Here is a 19,369-nt window from a genome sequence, read left to right as displayed (position 1 = left end):
GGGCTTGTGTGAGGTCACATTCTTTGTCCATGGCACTCTGGTGCTTCATCATGAGCCCTCTTCTGCATAAAGGGCTCCCCTAATCCATTAACTCTCTACAGCCTTTTTATTTAATAGAGCAAATGCAGCCATGTATTTATGGGGATTTTGTAGTGGTAATTGCATGGACTGCTCCTCTGGGACTCTGGAGGAGTCTGCCAAAACATTGTTATTGTTAATTAATCAGGTCTGCTCTTAGCCAACTGCTGCTCCCACTGAAATCAATCGCTTGCATTTCAATAAATCCAGGTTCATTGAAATTTGGCCCTTTTTTTTCCTGCTATACTCTGTATTTCTTTTGTTTCCTTAAGGAAGGTTGCTTTTCCAGCAATTCTGAAGATTCCTGACTTATTTTAGCAGATTTCATGAGAAATTTCCTCAGCCTGAGGCTCAGCTCAGTAAGAGCCAGGTTTGTGTGTCACATCCAAAGGGGTTTCCACAAGGCACCAGCCAGAAAAGAGGTTTTTTTCACTCATTTTGAACTTGAGACGTGCAGACACTAAAGAGTGGGATATGCCACACATGCAGTAAAAGAGTTAATAATAAAGAAAAGAGAATCCTTTCCTGATTTGCATAGATTTGGAGGTGCAAATACTGATGTTTGGCTCCTTGGAGGTCTCTGAGTTGCGACTGACTCGTTTGGTGAAACGTTCTCAGTGTCATCACCTCAGGGTTTTATTTAAGACCTGTGAATTCCACACTGTGCCTTGTTTTCAGGCACTCAGAGCCTTTTCAGCCTCCAAACTCTGCCAGCACTTCCTCACACCTACTAGAACAGTACAAACAGAAAGAGAGATACATGAGAAAATCGTGGATTTATTTATCCTAACCCCCAGTTTAGGATTCAGTTTTTAAGAGGAAATGTGTTTTATGGCATGAAGTGGCACCTGGGCAGGCCATGAAGAAGTTCTCAGAGCTCTTGATGGAAAATCAGGGTGTTTTCTTTCAAAACCAGGAATTTGAACCTTCTACAGCCAAAGCAGGAGATTTGAGGGCTAAAAGATAACAATAAATGCAAAGGATGTTGATACAACAAGTTACTTCATGATGATGGAAGGAATGGGCTGTGGTTTAGGGTACTGACACTGATTTATTCTTTCTCCCATTTAATTGACATGTGTATAATTACCCTAATTACCCTTGGAGGCAGAGGAGAGATTTCTCACTGTCAGGGCTGAACAGATTGGCTCAATAGTTGTCACTGGAATTGCTCTGTTGATATAAAGACAGGAACATTTTCCACTAATGCTAGGTCAAGTTAGGACCAGGAGTAGGTCAGGTAGTCTGTGGCTCCCTTACATGATTCTGTTACCCTCTAGTGACTGAAATCTTTGAGATGCTGTAAAATGTCTTTATTGTAGACATAAAACCTTGTTCTTCATATTAAGAGGTCAAACATTAAATCCCTGCTACAGAAAATCTGCTGCACAGAGACAAGGAAATTTGTACACCCATTAAAGGAATACCAGAACTCTTCCACCATTAGTAAATAAATTGGTTGTCAGGTTCCCTGTATTCACAATTCCCGAGCGATTCAAGAGTATTCTAGGTAATTCAAATTACCTAGAAACAAACAGGGAAATCTATCACAGGGAAAAAATTCTGCTTAGGGAGATGGACATGCTGGTTTCACTTGTTCCTGGTGTGTTTCTCTCAGTCCTCTGCTGACAAAACACAGATAAACCCTTCAATCTTCATGTTCCTCCTTTGTCCAGCTGTATAACATGGGAAAGGCTACACTCCTGGAGCACTGGGAGAGCTTTTGTGGGTCTGTGCAGCTCCCTCAGCTCTTCTCAAATGATTCAGTTGGGCTTGGATTTCTAAGAAAGCACCTGAATTTCTGTGCTCAGAGCCCATCCTTGAATAAGTCATCAAAGGGATGTATACATTTAATGAGTAATAATTCAGAGGGAAGGGGGTCACATTTTCCATTCCAAGGGAGATTCCCAGGCAGACACCTGCCTTTCAAACAAAGACACAGGGGAATGAAAATATATTGGCCACAAAAGGAAAAGAAACGTTCATCTAGATCCCTCCAGCCTGAGAGGTGCCTTGCACTCATCACATGGAGACCTTTGGAAATAAATGTCCTTTTATATTTACAAAGCATCTCTCATCCACAGGACAGAAAGTGCAAGGAATTACTATTAAATTTTATATTGCAATGCCAAGGCATTCTGAGATTATAGCAAATAATTTTCACGTTTCAATAATTTATTGAAGGTAATTCTTGAGGAGTTTACTGTCAGGCATCAGGAGTGCTGATAATTAATCTGTGGTTCCCTTGATGCAGAGCAGCCATGGGAATGGGGGTGTCACATGTGCTTTTCCCCTTGTTTTATGATAAATAACTGAGCTCACTTTGTCAGCACTTGGATCTGCCTGAGCCATGGCAGCTTCCAGAAAACCAGCAAGGAAAATCTGACTACAAAAAAGTCAAAGCTTTGCTCCATCAGAAAAAGGAGCATGAAACTGTTAAAAAAAAAAAACCAAAAAAACCCCCCAAAAAACCTACAGATCACAGAAATAGAAATGGTGAAGTTTGCCCGTGGTCTCTTGGCTCCAGTGAGCGTCCCAGGATGCCAAAGACTTGTCATCAGAGCCACCAATGGAACGTGGGAAGAGCACGCTGCTCCCCTGCTCCTGCTGCTGCCCAGGCTCCGCTGTTTGTGTCACTAACTCCTCCTGGGAATTTCTATGGATCAGAAATGCCTTCGTGCTGCTGACACCGGGTTCATGGAAGTAAAATAAAATACCTGCTGGTGACATAAAGAGTAGATTTTTCTCTCCATGAGAAATTACATGCCAGCGTGTTCTCTTTAAATCACAGCTGAACATAATTAAATACTTTAAAATGAGATTAGTAAATATTTTCAGCTCTCTGTCATTCATGGAATCACAGGACCCAGTGCCTGAAACTGCTGGGACAACTGCTAGAGAGTTTATTTTCCTTGCTCCCTTCATGCTTTGCTTTTCATGAGAATGTTTGCACAACCCCTGGCTGAAGTGGACTTTGACGCCAAAGTTTATTTTTTCAGTTTCATCGCTGATGCCTTGATTTAGTTCTTATTCTACAACAGCATCATTATCCCAACTCCACTGCAGTCAATGAATTTCCATCAATGCAGCAGAACTGGAGCAGCGCTGGGTTTGAAGGATCTCATGGAGCAGATGCTGAAGTCAAAGGGAAAAGATTTTAATTTGGGCTTGTTTTGGGTCAGACCACAAAAAAACCCAAACTACACCTCCCAGGAAGGGGCTGGATGTGGCCAGAGAAGGAACTCAAGTCAAAGAGAGGGTTTTAATTTGGGCTGGTTTCACGTAAGACTCAAAAAACCCAAATTAGGCCTCTCTAAAGAAGGGGTTGAGGTGGGCTAGAGGCCAGAGGGGGAACACGCTGCAAAATGGGGAACTGGGTCAGAATGGGTGAGTGACCTTTGTCTGATGGAGTAAGGGAACAAAAACGTTTTGTTTTGCTCCCTGTTTGAACACATTCAATCTCTCCCTGTAGCTCTTCCACGTTTTCTATTAAAATCTTTAAGACACCGTGCAACAAAGAAGGATTGGTTCTTACACTGGCAGCATTAAAGAATCATAAAGTGCATTTCTGTTTACTCAAACCTCCTCCCACCAAAAGGACAGCAGTGTGCCAGAGATATCTGCTGAAGAGCTGTCTTTGCTCTCTCAAGTGTGGTCCAGCCCATCATTTCATCTCTCCCAGTCCTCACAGCCTTGATCCTCTTCATTCCCAGCTCCTCCACTCAGGCCTTCAGGGAAGCCAGAGAGGGACTCTGAGAGCCCTTCACCACCCAGAGACATCAATGGCTTGTGCATCTTCTGCTGCCTCAAAATGAGGTCAGAAAGGTGTGGAAAAGCCCCACTGGCTCCTTCCTACAGCACCTCTGGTTTTCCTGCTAAGGAATCACAATCCAGCTGTGTACCAGCTGTTACCAAGTCCTGAACTCTTTTATCTGATGCTTTAGGCCAGACCATGATACCCAAGTAATCAGCTGAAAGAAAATGAGGCCAACAAAGATCTTGAAGAAGCTGCAAAGCAGCTCCACAGAGTTAGCAAAACAAAAACCAGCTTTCATTCCCGACACCCCGGTGTCACTGGAGGCTCTTTGCTGGCACAGCAACCAGGGGGAGTGGGGTTTTTCTGCCTCAGATAATGGATACAAATTCAAAAAATCATTTCACGCTGGATGAACAGCTTGTTTGTGGCTGGGCTATCAGCAAGACATTGGAAGCTGGGAGCTGAAATGGGGAGAGGAACCAATGAAAGTCTGGGCAGCTTCTGTTTCTGCAGTTGTTGCTGCTTCCACATCTTCTGCAGGAATCTGGGAGCCCCCTGGGAAGGTTGATGTTGCAGAAGACAATAAATATTTACCTCAATAAATGGCAGAGTTAATGCTCTGTGTTTCAGGTTGCATTCTGACAGGTTTAACCTTTCAGGGGTGTAATTCTGCCAGCACAGCCCTCCACTCATCTATCTTGAAAACCCACTGAGAGTAATTTTGCTAAGAGTGGGACTCAAAAACACCCTGCCCCTAGCCACAGCCATCCTGCAGACACAATTCTAATTAAAGCTCACCTTACAGTGGAATTAAATAGGAAATTCTGGCTCATGCATCCCTTGACCTCTTCTTTACAGCAAAGTTTTATCCACAGGTGTGAGAATTAGGTGCTCAAATCTTGCTTAACAAGAAACTCCTGAGTCAGCTGCTGGCTTCTTATTGCTGCCTGGGGGACATAAAAATCAGCATTAAATCTTGTGGGTTTGAAACCACCTTAGCAATGCTGCTCTTTCATTTTCTCTCAATGACTGTGGCTGCAGCTCTGCATCATTAACTTAAAAATGGGAGTTCTTTTTGAGAAACACACAATCAAACCCACTGTGCCATTAGTGGCATTGTCCTCCAAAGAGCTTCTTGCTGAAACAGATTAAAGAACATCATAAGAAAGGGTTAAACCAGCCACTGATAGACTTTATCAGGGCCAGAATGCATCACTTGCAATAGATACAATTTTTTCCTGGTTATAACACAAAAATCCCCATCGTCCTTTGTCATGTCTGATCATCACTGCTGCCTCACCACTAAATATCAGCTCTGACCATCACTGCTGCCTCCCTGTGAAATAAATGCTGCCTTCTGCCTTTTTGTTGAATCCTGAAAGAGAATTTTTTTTTCTTTCTACAGCGAGATACTTGAGCAGTGCTCCCCTCCTCTGCAGCTGACTCATCTGCAGTGGCATTTATCCGGAATATCAGCACTCTACCCATGTGGTGGGGAGTTTTCTGATAAAAACAAGGAGCAAGCTGACACTTGGGCTGTATCAGAGCAGATTTTGTGGTGGACAGGTTGTTTGTTATTCAATTGCTCTCAGTTTTTTGAGGCAGAGAGAGAATTCCAATTACCACAAGAACACAGCAGAAAATCTGCAGCCTCTTAACAACCCCAGTAAGATTTACAGGTGCTACTCAGAATGCTTACATTAAATAGAATTTTTTTAGCCCTGAGATTTTCTTTTAAGTGACTGTACAATATGTAAAGTGGGCCAGGAGTATCTAAGAGGGTGTCTGGCATTTAATGCGCAATTTTCCACTTCTTCCATCATTTCTTCTCCTCATTTCATTTCCTTTTTTTACATTATGGTGGTTTAGTATTCATGATGATGATAAAATATCTAATCCAAGGCACTGCCAAGGGAAATTTTAATCAAAGGCCTTTCACAGCTGAAAGGCTGGCTTGGTTAAGTGATCAATATCTACTGATGGAAAGAGTTTGGAAGAAAAATAGTTCTCTTTGCTTACAGAAAGGAAGCTGCTCCTAGAAATTATTAGAAACTTCAGCCACTTTTTGAGGTGGATCCCACCTTAAATAGGTTGGTTGAAATCATCACGCAGCCATTTTAAGAGCTGAGCTGTGCTATTCATTAAAACCTGAGTATGAACAGTTTGTAGCTATCTGACAGTTTGGGAAAGAAAAATCTACAGCAAATGTAATCTGTGCACAGCAGGACTTGTTCTCTGTCTCAGAGCTGCATTTTTTACTTGACTGCACAATGGGCTGAAAGTATCGGTGGAAATCTGCCAGGCACGTGGGGTAGGAGGATGAGGAGCACTAATTAATATAATTGTTTGACAGCATAACAATTAGGATGTAAAGATTTGCCCCAGCAGCAAGTGGGGATCTGGGATCAGATCCCATCAGGGAGGGATGGGCTGTGGAGGATCTCAGTGCAGGTTGATTTGGGAGGAACATCCCTTCAGTCCTGACAAAAGTGATTTTTTACAGCTTGATTACATGGGAAGAGGCTCCTAATGCTGCCCCTCTCAAGGCTGTCCATTCCAGAAATCCTATTACTAAGCAAAATACAAATGACAAAATGGGTTTTGTTTTCAATTGCTGTGGGTTCAAGTCTTTCTCCAAATCAGGGTGTGGTGGATCAATGGATACATTTCAGAACTTTCCTGGCTGTTGTTCTCTCCTGTGCCCCTCCAAGCCCAGTCTATTCTTGGGATCAGGGAAGTTCCAAGAACTCCTATGAGTTTCTAGAACATACAGTTTCTACTTCACCTGATTTCTGGTGTCAACTACACATTTGTGTACATTACCTATACAATTAAACACTTTCTCCCTTTTTCCATGTATTTTTATAATTTCTTCATCAAAATAGATAATTCTTTCCCATCCTTCCTTTAAAAATACTGTCAGGTCACATCAGCACAGTGTGGTTTCACCTTTCTCAGGCATTGTCCGTGTTACTGACTGGCCATCCCCTTAATCTGGAGCTCAAAGTTTCCCTTTCCTTGGGAAAACTAACTGTGGGAAAAGGTTTTGTTGCAGTAAAACCTCCCCTGGACTAGGGTCTACAACCAAAAGCACATCATCATTCACAGACATACAATTCCCTGGCTGGCACCAGCACATGGAGCATCCAGGGAAAAACCAAATCAGCCCCAGAAAGATTTAAAGATCTGAGCCATGTCTGAGCCCTGAGAGCTCAGATACTGCTCAGGTTTGGAGCTGGTTCTTGGACCCAACTCTAAAAGAACAGTCCAGCATCCTTTTATTTCAAATATTTTGTGAGATGACAGGAACACTTACAGTCAAAGGCTGATCCTCCAGCCAAGTTATTTTACTGAGAACAAAAGCCCAACCTTGCTGAAGCTGCATTTGCTTTGCCAACAAATTATCTGAAGGAAGAAACCCTGGATATAATGTAGCCTCTGGATAAATTTGCTGCAGGCAAAAAGCTTTAGATTTTCACAGCTCCCTTTCCCTTCACAGCAGCTCTTAAACCCATGGATTTGAACAAGAGAAATCAGCAGTGTTGCTGTAGAAATCCATAGTTATTCTCTTCAAATTGCTCCTTTCCTTGCAATGGAGCCTGATCCTCTCCCCCCAGGATTCTCAAGGCTGTCTGGATTTCCAGCTTTTCTCCCAAAACAAGGCTCTGCTCCTTGCCTTGGTGCAGCCTGGAGGCTCTGGCTGGAGCTGGGCAGTCACTGCTACTGGGGAAGACTGGGATTTGGGAGCACTGCTGCTGCATGGCAACGAGCTTTGCTTTTGGAGATTACTCAGAAAATGTGAATTCATCCAGGGTTAAACCACAGGCTTTGAAAAACTCCTCAAGTTGCCAGCTCAGCAGTCCCTGCTGTCCCCTGAGCCCTGATCCCTCTTCCTGCTGCTTCACTTCAACAAAAACTGAGCCCCTCCCTGCTCCATCCATGGGAGAGTCCTCGGTGTGAGAGAAAGTTGGGTCAGGGATGGATCTCTTGGTTAACTTTGGAACCAGCTTTTTCCCCTCAATCCCCAGCTGCAGTGATCACATTTTGCTTTGCCCATCTCCTCTCCCAATCAGCAGGATTGACTCCACAAGGTGTGAGACAGGCCTGAGCTGGCAGAAATTACCCTGGCTTCACGAGATCTTCCTGCTTTCTTTTGGGGCTTCCTGACCAAATCCAGCTCAGGCAGGAGGTCTTGACAGGCACCTTCATCATGTGCTTTCCTGACCTTGGTGTCTGAAGTCCTGGACCTCTTCCCAGTCTGGTGAGTCGGTGTCAGGAAATATCTATGAATGCAGAATTAGAACTGGGATAATGGTGAAAGTCTGCCTCCCTGGTAAGCCAGGCTGATCCCAGCTCACTGCTGTGCCTGGCTGCTAACCAGAAAAACCGTAATTCCCCACCACACCAGCTCCCTGAGAGCATCTTGAGCTAGCAATAAATCCATGCAAATGGAAAATGGGTACACTGCTTTTCTCTCCTGCGTGCTGCCTGTTGGATATCATTGTACCTGTTCCCTGCAGCAAAACCTGTGTTACAAAACCAGAGCAATTCGAGGTAAATGAATGGATCCAGTCCCTGCCTGACTGCAGAGAGGGAAGAATTTTCCTTGGATTGTTTTCCACCCACAGAGATATTTACTGTAATACCCAAATGCTGTTTCCAGAACTCCTGCAGATGAAATGCAATCTTCTGGAGCACCAGGAAAGGAGGCTGCCTTCCTGAGAAGGAGATTTGTTGTCAGATGTGCTGCTTGGGTGTGCAGGCTGCATTCCCAGGATGTTGGGAATGCTCCTAGCTGGGAATAAAGAGAAATGTCCTATTTCAGAGGGGAGTTGTTGAACTCTTGCCTCTTGCAATGCTAGAATACAAACATCAGCAAAATCAAGATTAAACCAAAAGGAATAAAGCTGCAAGCAGAGCTGGGAGATGCTCTCCATCTGGGGTTTTTATGAACAAAACAGCAGCTGTCCTGTTTTTGATGATGCAGCCATCAGGATTGTTCTTTGGACCAAAAAAAGCCCCAATTTTCTTATGCTGCTGCTGCTTTCCGTGGGTTTTGGATGGTTTGCAGGCAGTGGGGAACACCTGAGGAGTCAGAGCTCCCTGTTTCCCACAGCTGCAGTCACATCAGCACAGTGAAATTCAGGGACCACCAGGACCTCTAATGAATTTGTTCAAGACAGATTCTCATTTGCACCAAATAATAAAGTTGATCTGAAACCTGGAAGAGCTTGCACTGATCTTCCACTCCCCCCCACACCCTCCTATAACACATTAAAAGGGCTTTAATTATTTCTCATTCTGAGCTTTTTTCTTTTCCTAATGGAGTTACAGTGAATTTTAAGCTGACCACAAATAAGCAGCTGCTTTTAAACACTTTAAATGGAGCTAAATGCAAGGCAGCAGCTTTGTTTAAAACAAAGACATTCCCAATATGCCACATTACATGGAATAAGTCAGCAAATCCTCAGCCTGAGAGAGTGAACACACACAGAGACTGCCCCTTCCAGTGCCTAAAGGGGCTCCAGGAGAGCTGGAGAGGGACTGGGGACAAGGGAATGAGAAAACAAGGAGCTTCCCACTGCCAGAGGGCAGGGATGGATGGGATATTGGGAAGGAATTGTCCCCTGTGAGGGTGGGGAGGGGCTGGGATGGAATTCCCAGAGAAGCTGTGGCTGCCCCTGGATCCCTGGGAGTGTCCAAGGCCAGGCTGGATGGGGTTTGGAGCAGCCTGGGTTAGGGGGAGCTGTCCCTGCCATGGCTGAGGGGTAGGGATGGATCATCCTGAAGGTCATTTCCTACCCAAACCACTCCATGATTCATTTTATGATTCATCCTTTTCTTCCCATACTCCTGTGCTATTTGTTACCTCGATCTCAAATAAATGTCATATTTGTGAAGTACGCTGTAGCATATGGGGAGAAATAAATACAGGAACATATCCAAGGAGTAATTCCAGCAGCAAGTGTCCCTTGTACCTTGCCAGGGGTCACCAGCACTGAATTTAAAGGCACCACGTTGGGCTGTGACAGGGCCATTATTCTGTGCAGACCAGCTCTGAGTCTTGATGGGAACCCAAAGCAGCGGAAGTTTTACAGCTGGCTCAGACTTGTGGCACCAACAAGAATGGAAAAGCCAAGAGGGCAGAGCAGGAGGTTATTTGGGATGTCTGGGGTCAATTCTGTGCTCAGGGAAGACATTATTTAACCTCTGTGTCTCAGGTTACCCCCACTCCCCAGTGAAATCTTATTTCATAGGGGCTGTTTAGTGCAGAATTGAGGAGTTTGTGACATTCCAGAGCTGGAGCTGCCTCCAGCATTTCATGACATTTGTTATTTTCCTGCAAGGCACAAGAAAGATGAGTGATGGGTGTGATTTTTACAGTTTTAAAATATAATCTAAAATTAATATCTCTTTTGCTAAAATAAGACAGTGTTTGAACCCCAGCTTTTTGGAGATAAGGTTTAGAAAATGTGTGTCCCTAGATACTGGGAACTCTGGTGTTGTATTATTAGTTGTAGTAGCAGCAGCAGCAGTGGTAGAATTAATCCTAAACAAACCAGGCTCAAATATTAGGCAATAGGGACATTTTTCATCTCCTCAGCCTGATAAACCAGCAGTCAAACAAACAGCAAAAGGAGCAACACTCCCTAGAGAGGCTCAGAAAATCCACACAGACACTTTGTAAATTCAAACCTCTGCTGGATCACTGTCCTTGGCAAGGGAATTTTTGATTATGAAACAAGAACTTAAATAAGTCAGCAGTTAGTCCTTTCCTCCAGGTACTTAGTACTGTGCCTAGAACCAGGCATTAAAAATGAGAGGTGTCACCACTTCCTGCCCCTCCTTGCATCACACTGACTTTAGGACAAGGTTTAATTGCAAAACCCAGCACCTGAGATGGGTTTCTCTCAAGCTGAGTCACAGGAATTCTGTGTAGTGTTTGTCTGAATTATTTTTGGAGGGAATATCTTTGGTTTGGGTCCATTCTTTGGTATATAAAGACCAAAATACTGGCACTGACTCCACCCAGACTGGGGGCATTGGTGGGCACCAGTTTCAAGGTAGAGAACAGCCTGAGAAATCCACATTTCTACACATGTGGGTTTTGAAGCTCCAGGGAAGGAGGATTTTCTGACAAGGATATGATTAGGACTCATCTGCCTGTGGAGTGACCACCACAAACCAGGGAGAATGTTCCAACCCAGCAGCTATAAAGACTCTTGCTATTTTGGTCATCTTTCCAAGAGTGATCAAGAGCACCTAAATCAAAGTCTAGTCCCGTGTGAACATCAACAACCATGTGCCAGCTCACAAAGGACCACAGAACATCTCTACAAATCACTTTGCCACATGCCCAAGCCAGTGTTCCTCACTGCACTAAAACCCAGAGAGCACTTCATAGAAAAAAATCGAAAAAAAAAAAGAAAACATACATATATATATATATATATATATATATATATATGTATATATATTGTATATAAGGGGTATCAAGGGAATTGCTGACATCTTACAGCTCTGAAATAAGGAGGCATTTATTGAACATTAACAACCGTGCAATGCTAAGAAATACTGTTTTCATTAACAGTAAATTCTGACTACCTTAAAGCATAGGCAACATAAATGTCTGCTGGGGAGCTGGGAACAGAACCCAGGAGACAACTCCTGAGGCTGCCTCTCCACTGCCACGAAATCAGAACCTGAGTGCTACTGGCCCAGCCACAAAACCCTCTGTTCCTCTGGACAGAAACCCATCCATACCCATGGAACAGTCTGTGGTGCCTTTCCCATTTTCAATTAGAATTTATAACCACCCTCCCAGCCAGGAATTCCCTCCCAATATCCCATCCAGCCCTACTCTGTGGCAGTAGGAGCCATTCTCTGTGTCCTGTCCCTCCATCCCTTGTCCCCAGCCCCTCTCCAGCTCTCCTGGAGCCCCTTCAGGCTCTGCAAGTGGCTCTGAGCTCTCCCTGGAGCTTTCCCTTCTCCAGGTGAACACTCCCAGCTCTCCCAGCCTGGCTTCAGCCCTTGGAGCATCTCCATGGCCTCCTCTGGCCTCTCTCCAGCAGCTCCACATCCTCCTGATGTCCCCAGATCTGGAGGCAGCTCTGCAGATGAGGTCTCACCTGAGCAGGGCAGAGCAGGAGAATCCCTTCCCCTGGTGCTCTTTAATGTGTAAAATCATTTTGCTTTGCAAATCTGATTACCACCCTTGCCTGTCTGGTGCTTTAAGTAGAGTTTTAAATTCCCCAAGTAGTTGGGAAGGTTTGTTTGGGTTTTTTTGAGCTTTTTGTTGTCTCTTTGTTTTCCCTGAGACGTTAATTTGTGGTAATTGCATTCTGCAGCCATGAGAGCCTGGCTCAGAGGAAGGGAATTATTGGTGTGTGTATTTTAGTAATAACCATCAGAGAGCCAGGAAAAAAAGAAAGAAAGAAAAAAAAAAAAAAAAAAAAAAGACAGAAGAAAACATATCATTAAAATGCTCACGTCCTTCAGAAGAAAGCTCCAGCTTGTTCCTTTAAGGGAATAAAAATCTGTCTGGTGTCTCTCAAGCACCTATGTCTGCTGGCATCCCATCAAATATACAAACTGTGTACATTTCTACAGACAGCCTTAATTTAAGGCAATTAGTGCAGATTAAAGAAGAAATGGAAAATGGTTTTGGTTGCAGTACAAGGTGCATGGAAGCTTCTAACTTGAGCTTCTTGCTGGAAAGACCCTGTGGAGACCCTGGAGCACAGAGGCAGTGATGGTGTGGAAGGAGGCCTCTAAGGTATGAAATTAAAGCATAAAAGGAAGGTTTTCCCCCACATAAAGTTTGTAGGAAAAAGCTTTTCCCATAGTTCTTTGCACCACCATGTTACTGTACCCCAGTTCTATGTACCCAGCTGGTCTGTGGGCTGTCCCTCCCCTTTTTTACCTTATACGTCCTTTCTCTAGAAAGTTCTCCCTTCCCTGCTCCCCCATTGGCCCCAGTTTGCTGCAATGCTCCACCCCTGTGAGCCCATTGGCTCCCCCTCCCCCTGGCCCCGCCTATGCACCAATTTACTCTGTTCCTATTGGACCCTGACCCTCAGCTCCACCCCCCAGCCCATCCCTGGCCCCTCCATTGCTCCTTGTCTTTGTGCCTGGGCCCCTTCAGTGTGTGGCTGCAATAAACCCCATGGGAGCTCCATACACGGACCTTTCTTGGCTCTGGGCTGTCAGCTGTCTGTGGTGTGTCTGTGAGTGTGTGTGTGTGTTTGAGTGTGTGTGTGTGTGTGTCTGTGTGTGTGTGTGTTTGAGTGTGAGTGTGTGTCTGTGTGTGTGTGTCTGTGAGTGTGTGTGTGTCTGTGAGTGTGTGTGTGAGTGTGATTGTGATTGTAGCCCAGACACTCTCCTCTCTGGAGGCGTTTTTAGGAAGGTAGCATCACCTCACCACCTGCACCCAATGCTACAAAACCCATCAGGAGAGAGAGAATAAAGCCCAGCTCTTTGTTGGTGTTATGGCAATACCTTAATACCTTAATTAGGAACAAATATCTTAATTAATGCTCTCTTCTGTTCAGGGCTGGGCTGAAGGGGTTGTGCTTCAGACACAAGAGAGCAGGTGTGAGAAGGAGCAGGGAGTGCAGCAGGAGACAGGAGTGGCTCATCCTCTGCCTGGCCAAACCCACCAGCTGAGGAGGAGCCTGCCAGGGCAACAGGTTGGCCTGGGAAAGGTTAAAGCAGCAGCTCCAGAGGTCTTGCACAGGTATGATGTTGATTGTCTGGTCTTCTGTAGACTTGTGGGCTTGTTCTACAAATGTCTCTTTGTCTGGAACATCCTGTGCTGCCCGCTGTGTGACAGGCTCCTAAATTAGCCTGATCTGTCCTGGCATGGCAGTGTCTACCCGTGAGAGAAAGGGCCCAGTGAGCTCAGCAGACATTTCTGGGGCTCCAGCTGCTGCCTCTGACTTGGGGGGCTTTGGATCTCCTCCCTGCCCTGGCCAGCTCTGCTCACAGGGACACACAGCCAAGAGGACTCTGCTGCCACATTCCTTCCCAAGCTGCTGACTTCTGCTGTCATCAGCTCGGGCCCCTTTCCTTCCAAGGGGATCTCAGACAAGATGTGGTGATAAGCAAATAATGGGTAAATATGTGCCTATGGAAAGACTGATACATCACTAAAAGCACATTCTTTCCCATCTGTCCCCTAAACAATTTTTTTTCCTAGCAGTTGCTGCCCAGGGATGGCAGAGGGTGACACGAGCTTTGCATTTACAGTCCTCAAGTACCACAGCTCCTTGGAGATGAGAGGCTCCATTTGTCAAATGTAGCATCACTGTGGGCTGGGCTGCTTGGAGGATTGTTTAAACACAAACTGCAGTTGGGAGCACAGGAGGGAGGTGGAGGCTCAGCAGAGATGACAGAATTATACACAAAGTCATGTGGCAAGAGAGTTCTGGGCCTGGACAATCCGCCAAAACGAGACAATACACTCACAGCAGCTTCCAACCCCTCTGGAATAAGAATAAAGACAGAATTTCTTCGCTGGGGTTTTTCAGAGCTATGTTTCCCTAAGAGATTTACTGCACTGCGTGCCCTTGATGGTAAGGAAATCTTAGAGGCCTGTGGTGAGTGCTGAGGCACAGGACCAGGCCTAAATCTAGCTCAGATCCAGGAAAGATAAAGCAGAACTCTGGGTTTATTTCTGTTCTGGGGATTGTGACCTGCACTGCACAAAGAGCTGGATGTGCCACACAGGACACACTGTCAGAGCTCTGGCCCTAAGGGGGGCCTTGCCTTGCCAAAAGCTGGATTGGGAAAGGGAGATGGAGGGAGATGCCTTGGTGATGAAATCAATTCATTGGGATGGAGGAGGTGTTCCAGGGCGTTGGATCTCGTGGCTTCTCACAGGTGGGCAGGCAGCAGATGAAAGAATGAAGGAAGGATTTAAATGAGTCTGAGAAAGGCATGATTTAGACACATCTTCAATTTCCCCCAACTATTTTGCATATTAAAGACGAATGTTGAGCTAAAGCTCAGAAAAGTGGTATGAACTCTCAGCCAAGGGAAGCAGCAGTGCCAGGATGGGGAAGGAGGGAGGAAACTGAGGCAAGCACTCATCTCTGGGTGGATTTATTCCAATTCTAGGTAAAATCGATATTCCTGAGGCTACAAAAGAGCTGTGTCCCCCATATGTGGGCAGCTTTTATCAGATCATCCAGCTAATAAATCAAACCAGGAAATTTGTTGTGAGTTACACAGGAATAAACATTTAACAGCTTCTCTCAGTAATTAGGCAGCTTTCAGAGCTTCAGCTGTACACAAAATCCAGTGGCCCAAATCTTCATCTGTGGAGAATTAAGAAGGTACCCTGAGTTTTAATGAGGCTGCCTTGATTTATGCAAAAGCATAAATAAATGCAAAAACATAAATCATGTTTAACCAGCCTGTGCTTAAGTGATTTAGGAACATGGTGAAAAGTCCCTATGAATCCCAAGACAGAGAAACCTCTAATACTTGGACATAATATCATTAAGTATGAGATCACAGACAGATCTACCTTGTTTGAAAATTTCAGCCTTTTTTTATGCCCAGTCCACTTTTTAATCCACATTTTGAATGCTCACTCGGAGTCCCTATGCTGGGTTGGGTTTTTTCCTTTCTAAACACTCAGAATTTCCCAGTTTATCTTCAACTCAGCCATGCTAAAAGCTTCAGGCTGTCCTAGTCCTAAAAGACAGTGGAATGAGTCCAGCTTCGAGTTTAATAGACAACATTTAACATCTCTTGCCTTTGGGTGGGTTTTCTTTCTTATCCAAGCAGAAGTCAAACCCTCACTGAAATGTGAGGGATGATTCATCAAAACCACCATTTTCACTTCTTTCTGGGCAAGTAAATAATCATTGCAAGGCCTGGAGCACCTCAGAGAAGTTCCCTCACTCCTGGGCCAGCTGCCTGCATGGTCTGGCACTGAGCTGAGCAGATTACCAACAACACTTCATCAAATGCCATCAGACACACAAACAATTGGATTCGGGCCTTTTCATGAGATACTTGTAATGAAAACACAATTGCTGCCCAAAAGTTGGGATTTAAGGCTCTGATTTTAACATTTTTTAGCTCAGATATAGCTGAACTGCTGTGGATTGCCAGGAGCTCTCCCTAGGGACCCTCTCGTGCTAATGAGTATAATTATTCATAATTATAATTAATTAATATGTTATCAATAATATTAATAATTATTTATTAATATCTACATTAAGAAAATTTAGTAATATAAATGTTTAAATATAAGAATATATATTTCTATATTTATATAGAAAATAGAAATATATTTATTTATTGATAAATATATACTTATATATAACATTAAATTAAATAATATATGTTATATATAATAATTTATATATTTTCAGATAATAATATATTCGCAAATATATGTGACATATATGCACATTATTATATATTATATAGTTAAAATGTATTTGTTTATATATTTGTATATTATATATAAATATAAAATAATTTTATCTTAATAAAATTATTATTTATAAAATACTATTATTTTCAATTATTAATTACTCATAGTTTATCAATAACAACACCACACAGGATCTGATTTGTGGGTGCTACCCACAGCTTCTCCTTTTGTTTTCTAGACTTGCATCCCTCTCTGCTTTCTCCCAAACTTTGATTCATCCCAGACTTTTACACTGGACACAGACAATTCCAGCATGTCTTGCCAGAGCCAAGCACAAAGCTTCACCAAGGCTGATGTGGCACAAATCCTGCCCTGTCCCTCCTTGCCTGGGGACACCCTGAACTGTGTTTAGTGACCCTCTGACCTCAGGCTCTTGGTGGTCTCCAGGTGTACGAGCTCTTCACTGCCATAAATTCATTTTTCTTTGAGGATTTTAGGAAAAAATCTGCAGTCCCTTCCTTCTGCTTCCCTCCACTCTGGAGAGATGTCCCCTAACAAGGGCATTACTCACAGATGAGCTGATATATTGAGTATATTAATGACTAAAGCCATGAATATAAATGTATTTATTTCCGTCATGCATTTAAGAGCCTGGAACAAGCCACCAGTATGGCAGAGTGAGTACCAGTAGAAACAAAACCCAGAGTGGGGTTCAACTCCTTTCCCAGTCATTTCAACTCATTTCCCAATGGATCGATGAAAACAGAGCTCATCTGAAGACAGGCATCTAAAATGAACCTGCTCGAATCACAGCCTTCAAGGGTCTTTAATAACTCCAGAATCCCTTCATCCATTTAGGGTTTGCTCTGTCCCAGCACCTTTGTTACTCAGGGAAGGACAAGACCTCCAAGCAGCCTCCAAAAACCAGTGGAAGACCTTATGTGCAACGGAACAGGGGCCACGTGTGTCAAGAAAACTGTGGAGAAACAGCAGCTGAACATTTAAAAATCACCTCATTTTTATAGTTTGCAAGTTCCTCAAAATTAGCTTGAATTTTTTCCCACCACCCCCTCACTTTGCTGTTTGTTCTCATGGGGTTTTTTATCCTCACACAGGCAGCAAACAATGGTGCAGCTGGATCTGCAAGGGTCACTACGCTGTCCCAAACTCTTTGCCCAACCTGCACAAATTCCAGCTTCCTGGGAGCTGCTTTTATCATTTTTCCTCCAGCAGCAGTGGCTGTCCCAGCAGCAAGCAGGCACTCTGAATTTGTTGGAGCAGTGATCAGGGCTGCTGGCAAGCCCAGATCTGCTTTCAGTACTCTCCTGGGGGAATCTGAGCATCACTCGGATCTACCTCTGTCCATGAAACTCTTGAACCCAAGAGCCCAAAGTTTCCCTCTCTGCCCAGGAGGAGGAGGAAGAGGAGGAGGAGGAGGAGGAGGAGGAGGAGGAGGAGGAGGAGGGTCTGTCATGCGAGAACAAGGACAAACCTTGTGGCTACAGGGTTTGCTGGCCTTTGGCTGTGAAATCCCACTCTGTCCACCTCAGGACATCACTTTTGTATCTGTTCTTCATCGGGGATTTCTCCGGGCACATTTTTTTTTAAACTGCAATTAAGAGCCACGTGAAAATCAACCTCCCTTCAACAGCACAATGTGCTGGAGGAATTTCCTCCTTAAACCCCCATCTCCAGTCAGCTGTGCTTTGTCCCACCATGCAAAACCCCAGGCAATGTGTCCTGCCTTCATCTCCTTGTTCCGTTTGTCCTGCAGTTCTCTTTTTAGATCCCCAAAATTTCTTGTTATCTCATAAACAGGAGCTTGTTATCTCCCCTCCACTCTCTGGTCTCTGCAGGAACCAGGAGTCTGAGTGGGAAAAAAGAAAAGAAGATTTAAAACCACGCTTGAGAGTGCTCTTTCTTTCTGGGCAATATGGGAGTGGCAGTGAATTACGGTAATGGTGAGACTGCTGCTCTGCTACATCAGCAGGGCAGCACAGCTCCTGCTGCTCCTTCCCAGTGTGGAGCTGAGCTCTGATCCGGGCTCGGGTCCCTCCAGGGAGCCTGGAGCCAGCCCCCCACAGCCGCGGGATTCAGGGAATCAGCCCCACTGCCAGCTGCTGGAATACCAGTGGGAACATAAAGGGAGGGAAGCAGAGGATTTCCAGGCACGGAGTCCCATCCCTGTGTGAAAGAGGAGCCTGCTGTGCTGAATCTCCTTCCCAGATGCTCAGAGGAGCTGTGCTGCCTTCTGGAGACTAAAGAGGTGAGTGTGGGGCGGGCACAGGAGCCTGGGGTCTGCTCTTCCCAGCATCAGCTGTCTCCACAGGCTGGGCATTATTTGGTTTGGAGCATGGAAATCTCTCTCAGTCCTTTCTGCTGCATCTCCTTGAATTGCTGGGAAGTTTTTCTTCATGTGCTTAAAAGTCAAATTAATAATTTCTCAGTTTTCTCTCAGCCCTATAATGACCTCATTTTGTACCCTGTAATGACCACAATTATCATGCTCAGAGATGCTCCATGCAACACTCACTTTTCATGCTTAGATAATCTGTCCTTTTCTTCCTTGGGATTATTCCTCAACTTGTTCCGTCTGGCGGGAAAGAAAATAAAAGATCCAATTTCATTTTAGTGCACTGAAGTAGAATTCCCACAGTATGATACCTATCCATCTCCCCCTTCCCTCCCTCCTCCCTTGCTGTGAGCTGGGAATTTCAGGGCTTCAAGGGTTTGAAATGCTTTAACTGCAGGGAAGTTCAGGGTGGAGGTTTGGGAAGGGGACAGTTGTTGCTGCTTAAAGCACGATCTGAGGGACTCATCCCATGGACACTTAGAGAGTCATTCCTCATCTGGGGTTTTACAGCCAAAGTCTTCATGGTGATTTTTCACATCTGATTAATATTTGAGATGGGAATTATATATCCACATGGAGGTGCTGGGAAAGGTTTTGCAGCTCCCACTTGCAGCCCTCCTCTCCGTGCCCCCCAGGTCTTGGTTCCCAGGCTAATCCTCACTTTTCCATCCGAGGTACCTTTTCTCCATATTTAGTCAGCAAAGGCTGAGCTTGGCTTCCAGATACTCTGAAATGTTGTGTTACTCACTAGGAGGCTTGCTCCTTGCAACGTCTTCTGCTGGGCTTTGGA

The 19,369-nt window shown here is 44.6% G+C and overlaps 2 long non-coding RNA genes and 1 other non-coding gene across 4 annotated transcripts; 2 read left to right on the top strand and 1 right to left on the bottom strand.

Moving 5' to 3' along the window:
- Window positions 1–331: 331 nt before the first annotated feature.
- On the bottom strand, window positions 332–12,837 carry LOC111938796 (uncharacterized). 2 transcript variants are annotated; one of them, XR_015279728.1, is made up of 3 exons: window positions 12,759–12,837; window positions 4,634–4,782; window positions 332–3,213 (listed from the first exon to the last, which is right to left on the bottom strand). It is a non-coding gene; the product is annotated as an uncharacterized LOC111938796 (long non-coding RNA). The 2 variants fall into 2 exon arrangements; XR_015279729.1 differs by lacking the exon at window positions 12,759–12,837 and adding an exon at window positions 12,326–12,756.
- On the top strand, window positions 7,981–8,760 carry LOC147648921 (uncharacterized). Its single transcript, XR_015279730.1, has 2 exons — window positions 7,981–8,096; window positions 8,356–8,760. It is a non-coding gene; the product is annotated as an uncharacterized LOC147648921 (long non-coding RNA).
- A 109-nt stretch (window positions 12,838–12,946) lies between the features above and the next one.
- On the top strand, window positions 12,947–18,176 carry LOC111938797 (uncharacterized). The gene is made up of 3 exons (XR_015279727.1): window positions 12,947–13,054; window positions 13,387–13,571; window positions 16,445–18,176. It is a non-coding gene; the product is annotated as an uncharacterized LOC111938797 (transcript).
- Window positions 18,177–19,369: the final 1,193 nt, after the last annotated feature.

Source organism: Cyanistes caeruleus, chromosome 29, assembly GCF_971803275.1.
Source record: "Cyanistes caeruleus chromosome 29, bCyaCae1.hap1.1, whole genome shotgun sequence".
Taxonomy (NCBI): Eukaryota; Metazoa; Chordata; class Aves; order Passeriformes; family Paridae; genus Cyanistes; species Cyanistes caeruleus.
The sequence above is the reverse complement of the archived record's forward strand: the minus strand, read 5'-3'. Positions and strand labels throughout refer to the sequence as shown.